The following is a 9889-nucleotide window of genomic DNA, read 5'->3' as shown; positions in this document are numbered from 1 at the left end:
GGAAGGAAGGAAGGAAGGAAGGAAGGAAGGAAGGAAGGAAGGAAGGATAATTTCTAACAAAGCTTAGAATGAAAGTCTCTTGATAAAAGTTTGTCACTGTGGTTCCTACTCACAACTCTGACTCTTAATCCACACTTAATTACGTGTGTTTTTAATGATGGATGTGTGTTGCCTAGAAATTTCAGTGAGGAAATATGGTAATGCCACCACATTTTACATATTGTTTAGGTTGAAGCTCAAAGTTTGATTCTTTTAAAATAACAGAATAAGTTGTCTTCATTTAAAAAAACTAAAGTAGGATTTTAGTTGCCAGTAAGTCAGGAGGCATCAATGGGCAGAATGCTAATTTATCCTCATGGACCTCTTTTAGGCGGACAATCAGGAGAGTGGTCAGTGTGATTGCACTGTATCAATTCAATTTATTAGTATCGATGTTTCTATTACCTGTTTTTCATTCTTTTTGGATGTCAGATAATGAATATCTTGCAATTTATTTAGAAAACAAAACTCAAAAATACAAATTCTGTGTCTGGAGAAATGGCTCCGTGGCTAAGGTGCTTGCTGCTTGTTTTCAGTGCAAAAGGAACTAAGTTCCAGTCCCTACACCAAGTAAAAGGCAGGTAGCTGTGCACCTGTGCAACCCTTCATAGCTCACCAGGCCTGAGACAACTGGATATCCAGGCCGGTCACCCAAACCTCATCAGTGAGCCCCGTGTTCACCAAGAGATCCGGTCTTAGAATACAAGAGAACTTTTGTGATAACCTCCAGCTTTCCTGTGCATGCACACATGTGAACCCATGAACATACACACAAACGTGAAATTCAAACCTAACATGGGAGAGCTTAATGGGACACATTCGGGGCAAACGTCCTGCTACAGGGTACAGTGGTACCTGGGGCTGTTACGGGAGCAAATACACGCAGGAAGAAGGAGCTCTGAGCGTACTTAAAATAAATCTCTTTGCACACAGGCATTACGCAGTCTGATTGCCACCAGCCGGACTGCCGCAAAATATATTTCTGTCTCTTTTGCATCAAAAAGCGAGATGACTATTTATAAAGCTCTCCACGGTGCGGACATTGTTCTTCTCGTGAACAGTACAGAAGCTATGAGAGTCTTGATAAGGAGATGGGAGAGAGACTGGTTCAAGCCCAACAAAAGGACTAAAGGATTCTGGAAAGAGCTGCAAGTCTGCAGATAACAATAAAGTTGGAGATAATTCCCAAGAGCTGAACTGTAGAGACCATTATGGTGCGTATGATGTGCCGGGGTTAAGACACTTAAAAAGCCACCCAAGCTCAAAACTTAGACCTGATGACACCTGCCTCTCAGGGTAAGGGGCCGGTCAGTGGGTAAAGATGTTAGGCCTGTAAGCCTGAGGATTGTGCTCACTCACTGAAAGTCACATAAAAGGTGGAAAATACTCACATGCATCTACAAGCCTAGCACTCCTACGGTTAGATGAGGGAGGCAGAGGGCTCTAGTTACTTTTGGTTCCTGTGACAAAATGCTAACCGAAACCAACCAACGTAGGAGGAAATGGTTTATTAGATCTTACAGGTTAGGTTTCAGCATTAAATGAAGCTTGAATTCAAAGCAGGGATTCAAGCCAGGGCCCTGGAGGCAGGAACTGAAGCAGAGACCATGGAGGAATGCTGCTTACTGGCTGCTCTCCTTGGCTTGCTCAGTTTGATTTCTTACACAAGCCAGAGTGACCCCAGTCATGTTGACCATTAAGGAAATGTCTTACAGACTTTCCCACAGACCAATCTGAGGAAAGCAATTCCTCAGTTAAGCTTCCCCTTACCCAGCTGACTCTAGCCTGTGTCATATTAACAATATGAACTGACCAGAAAGAAAGGAAAAAGAGAATTTCAGGGGATTTTCCTACTCTCATGCCTGGAGTATGCACAATGAACAAAGAGGTTGAAGGCAAAAACAGACTCTTTTAGCTGTCCACTGAAAACAAACTCATAGGCACACACATAGATAAGTGAATAAATACAATTTTAAAATTAAAAAATATATACATAAAACATCAAAAGAGAGAACTTTGCAATCTGTGCCTTAGTTCCACCTGGTCCAGGTGCCACTCAGGAAACTCATCTGCCTGGCGTTGCTCCTGCCTAACACTATGTGTTCTGAATAACTGCGGAAAATAGATAAAATGGACAACACTTCGTATATGAAGTTGATATTTTATATGTGTGTACTTATGCATTGTTCTACCATTTGCTGATACGTATCACCCGTCATTTTATCATCTCTTACTCATGTGTCTGTCTCATCCGTCCACGCAGCCGTCCATGCATCCATCTATTCATCCATCAGTCCATTGATCCATTTACAGAAATAACCCTCAAAGAGCATAACATTTCATTTTAAGAAAAAAAATTAGAACACCCTTTGAATTGTGAATACGTCTTGGTAGTTAAGATATAAAATTGTCTTTTCTGTTTGTGCACACCACATGCAAATGTTGCACACGTCCGTGTTTCTCTCCACACCTACATACTGAGACTACCTTCTGCATTCTGATACTGCAAAGAGGAGTCTACCTGGTAACCTTCCTGAATGTATTCGCATTTGGCAAAAGCAAGCTGAAATGTTCACACTTATAAATGATGTTAGAAAGGAAAGTCGTCATATGATAAAAGCAAATAGTTATTATAGTTGAAAGGAACTAAACACAAGTTCTTCTGAATGAAGGATTCTAGAAAGACTTTTGTGAAGATATTTGAGTCATGTTTTGAAAGACAAACAGGGAATTATTTATTAAGCCAGTGCCATCTTGATAGATCAGACACCAAAAGGCAACTATGAGCAGCTGAGTTCAAGTAAAGCTCTTTGAATGTATAAAGAACTCATTCTTTTTAGGAAATCTGTGCAAGGAAAAGGTTGTAAGTTTTCTGAAGTAATATCTTTGGTCTTTTACATCTTTCCTGCAGTACATAGAGCTTGCACTGAAAATTCTACTGGGCCCACTATACTTTCTTTGGAACACAGCATTCAACAAAATATTTTCTCAAGATGCAATTGTTATTACTAAAATACTAGAAAGATTTCATAGGCTTTGTTTTTGAAATCCAAAATGAACCCTCTTTGTATTGACTTAGGTATGTATGGACCAATGAGTGTCCTGTTCCTCATCTTCTCCTTTTCCTGTCCCATTTTATGTGTAGCTTGTGCTAGTATTGTTCTCCTGACTTATGTATTATGTGACATAAATGAGTTTTGATTTTTTTTTTTGAGATGATGCTGGGAGAATTAAGTAAGAGAAGATAACTGCTGTTGTGAGAAATGTGAGGATGATGGACTGAGAAGAGAGAATGGATCAAAAAAAAAAAAAAAAGGAAAAAAAATAACCCCAGACTCGATTTCTTTCTACAAGGTGCCTTGTGTTCTGCTTGAGAAATTTGATGCTGTCAATGTATGCTCTTTTACATTCTCTTGGGAAGGTTTAATCTCATTTTTAGGTAAGTGGAAAATCTCTATTGCAATATCTTTAGGCAAATCAAGGAAGACTAAAAACTCATAATTCAAATTTTTATGTTTAGGAAGAGCTTATGTTGGAGAGAAATGTGTTCAGATAAAAGAAATTATTGAAGGTAAATTTTTTTACCTCCCTGAGAATGACGATATGGAATATGATACCATAAAATGAGTATATTGGCAAGTATATTTACGTGAGAACTTAGACACATCTAGTTCTTTCAAATGGGAAAATATGCTGCTCAACAAATAATTTGTTAACTTTTATTAGTGAAATACAGTGTATTCTTATGAACACAAGCAACAAATAATTATAATTATGTTGTATTTGAGGCTGTGTTTATACTGAAGGTATCCAACAGTATTTAATAATACTAAATTGTAGCACAGGCCTTGAAGACTGAAGAAGACACCCACTAACTAGACTGGTCCCCTAGAAGAGGGAGAGAAAAGCCAACCTACCCACAAAAACTTTAACCCTAATTTTACCCTACCAACAAGATGTGCAACCATAAAGACAGAGCAGATAGAGCAGATATTGAGAGAGTAACCAACCAATGCCTGGCCCAGCCAGAGACCCACCCTACTGGAGAGTGTCAGCCCCTGACACTGGAGAGTGTCAGCCCCTGACACTGTGAATGAGACTCTGCTTAGCTTGCATAGAGGGGCTGGACAGAGTTGTCTTCTGAGAGCTTCTACTCAGCAGTGCCTCAAAACAGACGCTGAGACTCACAGCATCTTAGGCAATGCTTAGGGAGTCTTGTGAAAAAGTGGGAGGAAAGAGAAAAGGACCTAGAAGTGACAGGAGCTCTATAAGAAGACAAAAAGAGCCAACTAACCAGGTCCAAGAGGGGCTTGCTGAGACTGAAACATCAACCAAGGACCATGCAAGTACTAGACCTAGGCCCCCTACAAAGATGTAGCAGATGGGCAGCTTAGACCTCATGCAGATCCTCTAGGAAGGGAAATGGGGGCTGCATTGGACATTGACTCACTTGCCAGTTTTTGTTTTTGTTTTTTCCTTTTTAAATCACTTTCCCCTGGCAGGACTGCCTTGCCAGACCACAGGAGAATAATCCATACTCAGTCCTGATGCAACTTGATGAGCTGGGCTGGATGGGAAAAGAGGCTCCTCTTTTCTGAGGAAAGGGAAGGGAAAGAGGGGAGAGAGGGAGAGAGGGACTTGGAGGGAAGGAAGGATGGGACTACAACAAGGATGTAAAATGAATATAAAAGTTTAAAAAATAAAATAACACTAAATAACCCCTTAAAGTTGAAGATAATTACAAAACAAAACCAAAAATGATTAAAAAAATCAGAGAAAATGCTGGTGGCAAGGTATATTCATAAAAAAGTATATTTACCTATTTACCTAAGCTCTGTTTTTAGCGTGTGTATACATGCTGTAGGTGCCTAGGTTTAAAATTTTTCCTTTTTTTTAAATTTTTTTCTCTTTTAAAGCTTTTTCTTTCATTTTTTTTTACTCTAAAATTTCTTTTCCTTTTAATTGTTTTTCTAGCTTTCTTTTTTTGGTTTTTGTTTTGTTTTGAATGTGCATTGGTGTTTTGCCTGCACGTATATCTGTGTGAGGATGTTTGATTCTGAAGCTGGAGTTAGTTACAGTTGTGAGCAGCCATGTATGTGCTAGGGATTGAACTTGGGCCCTTTTGGAGGAGCTTTAAAGGCTCTTAACTGCTGAGCCATCTCTCCAGCCCCAGCGAGCAGCACTCTTAACCTTTGAGCCATCTCCTCAGCCCCTATTTTGATCTTCTTGTAACATGTAATGGAAGGTGATTAGTGGGTTTCTGGGAGAATGTAATAAAAGAATTGGGTATGAATATGAGTCTTGGAGAATGTTTTTCTTTCCACTAAGTTACAAGTATTAAGGGGTAATTACTTATCTTTGAATTTTAAAACTGCATCAGTTGAGACTTTTATCAATTTTACTTCAACTTTACGTTTTGTTGTTGTTTGTCCACCAAGTCTTCATAGTCAAGGAAGCATCTCCAAACTAGGATCTTTGTACTGGATAAGCCATTTATGTCATAGGCATGTTAATACTTTGCTTTTTTCCTCTTTTTTAGCTATTCACTTATTTTCCAGTTTTTCAATTTAAGCCAAATTTTCGTATTCCCTCCATAAATATATACATCTACTAGAAATGCAGGGAAGCAGGAAGCTGTCACATGATGAAGGTAACAGAACATGATAGCATAGGATAAGTGTGGGATGACAGGAAGAAAGTCCTGGGGAATGATGGAAAGGGGAAGAAAGCAGTAGTTTTGATCAAGACACATAGTATATATGCATGGAATCTTCAAAAGGATATATTAAATAAAAATGTTAATAAAGAACTGAATAAAAGAAATATTGAAAAATCATGGATGTTGTGTAAAGAAATGAGTAACTTCCATCCTCTCTTACATTCTATTTGAAAACTAGAGATAGAAACAAGTGCTGTCTACAGTTTCTATGCACATTTGTCCCATGGTAGGTGAAGGGACACCTTCATTAGTATTAACTGTGAACTTGACATAGACCAGAGAAACATAAAAAGAGTCTCAGTTGAATAAGTGACCTTTCTAGCTGGACTGTGTGTCTTTGGTGGACTCTTAACTGATAACTGTTGCAGATGGACACAATCCATGGTGGGTTGTACCATTCACAGGGCAACTATTCCTGGGCTAAATATGCAATCTGTCTAAGCAAAACCCTGAGTAGGTCAGACAGTGGTACAGCTAGAAGCTGTAAGCATCATGCCACGGGTCATGCTGTGTTTCCTTGGCTGGGGATGAGTTCCCTTAGTCATAGGGAATGCCGCAGGGAATAGCAAACAGGCCTCTCCTTAGGTTCTTGCTCTGACTTCCCTTAGTAACTGACTGTGGCCTGCATGTGGAAGATGAAATAAAAGATGTTATGTCCAAGCTTCTTTTAATCAGAGTACTCATCACAGTCACAGAAAGAACAGTAGAAAAGTGGGTAAACCCTATTCACATGACAGGCAGCTGTCAGCTGCCTCTCTATCTTCCTCTGCTCATCTGAAAGCTCAAACACATGCTTTCCAGCATGTTCTCTTGCATTTTAAGTATTTCCATAATAAATATTCTTAAAGTCTGTTAATCCCTGAAAAATTATAAGGAAAGTAGGAAAACCTAGGGATTGTTGGAAATGTATTAACTACACACAATCAGTGTTTATGGTCTATTCATTGAACTCCCTCCTGTCTTATTTTAGACTTTTGCAGTCCATCCAAAAGATTGATTCTGTTTTTAAATAAATGTAATGCTTCAAGCTCCAGTTGATTGTGGTTAAGTAGATGCATCCTGTGTGGGTGTGTCTGAAATCTCGTTTGGGCTGAGAGACCAGCTTTGTCGCCCTGTACATGAAGGGACCCTGAGCAATTCTAGTTATCTAAGAGCTCAGCCTCATGCTTGGGTATGCAGGTGCGGCTGTAAATTTCAGATGACATATGGAGTGAGGAGACAGCAAATCTCAAGCCTCTGTGAGATGCTTCAGTTTTATGATTTGGGGTGGGTGCCACAGGGTTTTTTTTTTTTTTTTCGTTCCAAGTTCAATAAAGCATAAAGGATGCTACTGAAGCTGAAAAGCTTAACAACCACTTTGCCTTTATTGAATCTGTAGCTAATGTACTGACATAGCAGGGGCCTCACTGCAAATACAATTTGGGATTTTTTTCTCAGCATTTCCTCATGATAAAAAATTGAGTTTGCTTTGAGTTACCTAAAAGAGGTAGAGAGGAAAACCATAGACCTGATCTTACTCTGGCTGCCCCTTACCCACATAGACTCAGAAAACTCTGCTGAGGGCTCATGGAAGCTGTTCCTTTTGAAGTCTTCTCCCAGGCAAACCATGGGTTCAAGTACTAGCATGGCCTCAGCAGGGTCCTTTTTTCTTAGTAATTTGACAAGAGTTACAAAAGAGATCCCCTGTTTATCCCAAGGCCAAAATTGTTCCCATCAGCAGGGCATGGTGGTGCATGCCTATAATCCTAGCATTCAGGAGGCAGAGGCAGGAAGATCTTCGTGAGTTCGAGACCAGCATGGTCTACAAAGCAAGTTCAGGACAGCCCAGGCTACACAGAGAAACCCTGTCTTGAAAAACAAAGAAACAAAACAACAACAACAACAAAATAAAAAAAAAGAAAATAAATTATTCCCATCTAAGGAAAAAGTAGTGCTTAATTTTATTTTTATTAATTAACTTTTAATTGACTCTGAAACTCATTTCCTTTCCCCTAAACACCTGTCTGAAGGGCTAATACTTTCCTGAGCTGGAGGAACCTGAACCCTGCTGAAACTGTGATTACGGATCACATGTGAACTATCTGTTGTTACATATTACAACCAAAAAAGTGAAGGACACTACCTTCATGTTTCTGGGAATTTAATGTAGCTCAGTTTTACAGAGGTTTGTGTGGTTAAAAATACAGGGGATTTGTTGTTGTCTGATCCTATTTCAGTACAGGTGATAATGCTGAATTGTGCGCTCAAGTATTCTGGGGAAATTTCATCTGGATTATGAAATGTTTCCACAGCAACTTTTTTCAAATTTGCATCACAAGACAGTGGCATCTAGAATCCTACTCCCAATTTCTATTTCCAAACAGAACTTCAGAACACCTTTTGTACTGAGCCCACCTCTCCTTACCAGCCACCACACTAGGAGGAATGTCTCAGGTGGGAGACCTGTGGAAACCACCGCTGTTCACTCAGCCTGGAAGTTGCCCCTGAGTTCTAGCATTGACCTCCTTCCTTCTTTCCCTACTATACTTTTCCCAGTTTATCTCTGACCTATAAACATCGTACCTGTGTCAGTGGGATGCTGATAAGAAAATGTTGGGTTCTTTTTTGCGGTTTGTTTTGAAGGGGGTTAATAGGTAAGTGTATATTAACTTAATGAGATACACACATATATACATGGATATACACATATATAGGTACATATATATGTGTGTATATGTACCTATATGTACACACACACACACACATATATGATCAGATTCAATGTCCTGTACAGTGTGGCCAGCAAGTTGGGGTAGAGGCTAGAGTCACTTATATACTTTTGTTAAAGAGAGACAGGTTAGAAGTTGATTCAAGAGATTTCAAGAAATGTAATCAACAGACTGAATTGAATTGAGATAGGCTCATGGTCCCTGTAGACTGTTTTCCTTTCTATTTTTGTTTTTAATACAAGTCTACCTTTGTTTCTATATTGAAATTGTTGAGCACTCCTTTCGCCACCTTCTAAATAGCTTTCTTGGTGTTTTTGTTTGTTTGTTCATTTATATTTTATTTTATTTTTTACCAGACTCTGGCTTTTGCCTTTTATATGTTTATGTGACCTTAGAATGCAAACCCTAAGTTGAAGTTGGTTTACCTAGGAGGCCCTATGCAAGCTATGTGCCTAAAATGATCTCTTTATTGTATCATTCACAGACGAATAAGTGGCAGCGACTTGTGCATTGATAAGATAATGAACTAAATGACTGTAATAGCAGAGACTACAGCTCTTGAAAGTAACTTTAAAAATGTTACGTGCATGAGTGCTGGCTTGCATGCATGTATGTGCACCACATACATAAAGCGCCTGTGAAGGTCAGGAGAGGCTGTTAGATGGCCTGGGTTAGAGTCACAGACAATTGCAGCTTTCACTGTGGATGTTAAGAATTGAACCAGAGTCTTCTAGAAGAACAGTCTATGCTCCTAACTTCTGAGCCATCTCTCCATCCCTTGATATCCTACTTTAAATAGACTTTTATAGCATGTACAAAGCATACATTTCAAAAGCTGTTAAGATAGATATCAAAGGAATGTACTTTTAAGAGCATAAATAAACTGAAAGTGTATTATGTTGGGTTTCTTCAAAATATATGTAAAATCCTGCACCTGACTTGACACTTAATATCCACTGGGTTTTAGTTCTTAAAGAGAAAAAAAAAATCAGTAACTTCTTTCTTCCAGTTGTGATATTTTTGTCTTAATTTCATATGTATCCACTTCACTTAAAATGTCCATGTGTTTATTTTGTATCTTTTAAAGGTCTTAATACTTAAGGGCATCTTTCTTCAGGGTCTTCATTTTTAGCAACAGGATTTCTGAACTTCTAGTGTCCACCAGACCCCTTTCTCCCTGGTAACTGTGTTTGATTTCATCTCTGAATGCAGTTCCATTCTCAGGGGACAGGCTACAAAGGCTGCCTGTGCTCTGAGTTCCAGGTCGAAGAGGGTTTCCTAGCATTGCTTGCCATTGTTCCTGCAATGAACCAATTATTGTGCGCCAATGAGAGGTTAGCATTGATATTTTAGAAAGCTCCAGGCAAAATCTTTTAACTTCCTGTAAAGTACCCTGCATATTTTAAAATAAAAGTGTGATATC

General features: G+C 39.0%; 1 protein-coding gene and 1 pseudogene across 1 annotated transcript in view; one reads left to right on the top strand and one right to left on the bottom strand.

Annotated features, from left to right (window-relative positions):
- Lrrtm4 (leucine rich repeat transmembrane neuronal 4) overlaps nucleotides 1-9889 on the bottom strand; it is a 784880-nt gene that overhangs the window by 99297 nt on the left and 675694 nt on the right. The window lies entirely within an intron of this gene.
- Nucleotides 1-9889, top strand: part of LOC129668355 (L-xylulose reductase-like) — a 62977-nt pseudogene that overhangs the window by 11720 nt on the left and 41368 nt on the right.

This window comes from Psammomys obesus, unplaced genomic scaffold, assembly GCF_907164565.1.
Source record: "Psammomys obesus unplaced genomic scaffold, mPsaObe1.curated_primary_1811, whole genome shotgun sequence".
Lineage (NCBI taxonomy): Eukaryota > Metazoa > Chordata > Mammalia > Rodentia > Muridae > Psammomys > Psammomys obesus.
This window is presented reverse-complemented; position numbering and strand designations above follow the sequence as displayed.